The sequence below is a fragment of the Otolemur garnettii genome, unplaced genomic scaffold, assembly GCF_000181295.1.
Source record: "Otolemur garnettii isolate 467f Iridium unplaced genomic scaffold, OtoGar3 scaffold00140, whole genome shotgun sequence".
NCBI lineage: Eukaryota > Metazoa > Chordata > Mammalia > Primates > Galagidae > Otolemur > Otolemur garnettii.
In genome coordinates, this window is record NW_003852535.1 from 3,742,509 (window position 1) to 3,743,749 (window position 1,241).

The 1,241-nt window shown below is 48.5% G+C and overlaps 1 protein-coding gene across 1 annotated transcript in view; it reads left to right on the top strand.

Annotated features, from left to right (window-relative positions):
* Positions 1-1,241, top strand: part of GANAB (glucosidase II alpha subunit) — a 13,711-nt gene that overhangs the window by 5,390 nt on the left and 7,080 nt on the right. The window lies entirely within an intron of this gene.

Genomic DNA, 1,241 nt, shown 5'->3' on the forward strand with positions numbered 1-1,241 from the left:
CTCCAACTCCTGGGCTCAAGCGAGTCTCCTGCCTCAGCCTCCCAAGTAGCTGGGACTACAGGCGCCCGCCACAATGCCTGGCCATTTTTGGCTGCAGCCATCATTGTTGTTTGGCGAGCCCGGGCTGGGGATTCGAACCCGCCACCTTAGGTGTATGTGGCTGGCGCCTTAGCTGCTTGAGCCACAGGTGCCGAGCCTATTTATTTTTTTAAGACAGAGTCTCACTTTGTTGCCCTGGGTAGAGTGCTGTGGTATCATAGCTCACAACAACCTCAAACTATAGGTGCCTGTCACAACGCCCAGCTGTTTTTTTAGAGATGGGGTCTTGTTCTTCCTCAGGCTGATCTTTTACTACTGAGCTCAAGCAATCTACCTGTGTCAGCCTCCCAAGTGCCAGTATTACAGGTGTGAGCCACCGTGCCTGGCCCTATGATTATTATTTATTTATTTATTTATTTCATTTTGTTGCAGTTTTTTTTTTTTCTGCAGTTTTTGCCCGGGGCTGGGTTTGAACGCACCACCTCCGGTATATGGGGCTGATGCCCTACTCTTTGAGTCACAGGTGCTGCCCTTTTCTTTTTTTTAGAGACAGAGTCTCACTTTGTTGCCCTTGGTAGAATGCCGTGGTGCCATAGCTCACAGTAACTTCCAACTCCTGGACTTGGGCAATTCTCTTACCTCTGCCTCCCGACTAGCTGGGACTACAGGCACCTGCCACAACACCTGGCTAGTTTTTTTTTTTTTTTTTTTTTTTTTGAGACAGAGTCTCACTTTGTCATCCTCAGTAGAATGCCATGGTGTCACAGCTGACACTCACAGCAACCTCAAACTCTTTGGTTTAAGTGATTCTTTTGCCTCAGCCTCCCAAGTAGCTGGGATTATAGGTGCCACCACAATGCATGGCTATTTTTTTTGTTGTTTTGTTGTCATTGTTGTTTTAGCTGGCCCGGATAGGGTTCAAACCCATCAGCCTCAGTGTATCTAGCTGGCACCCTACCCACTGAGCTATAAGTACCGCCCCCAGCTATTTTTTAGAGACCAGGTCTCGCTCTTGCTCAGGTTGGTCTCCAACCCATGAGCTCAGGCAGTCCACCCACCTTGGCTACCCATAGTGCTGGGAGTATAGGCGTGAGCCACCATGCCCTTATTTATTTATTAAATAAATTTATCCAGGGTAGAGTGCCATGGCCTCATAGCTCATAGCAACCTCCAACTCTTGGGCTCAAGAGATCCTCTTGCCT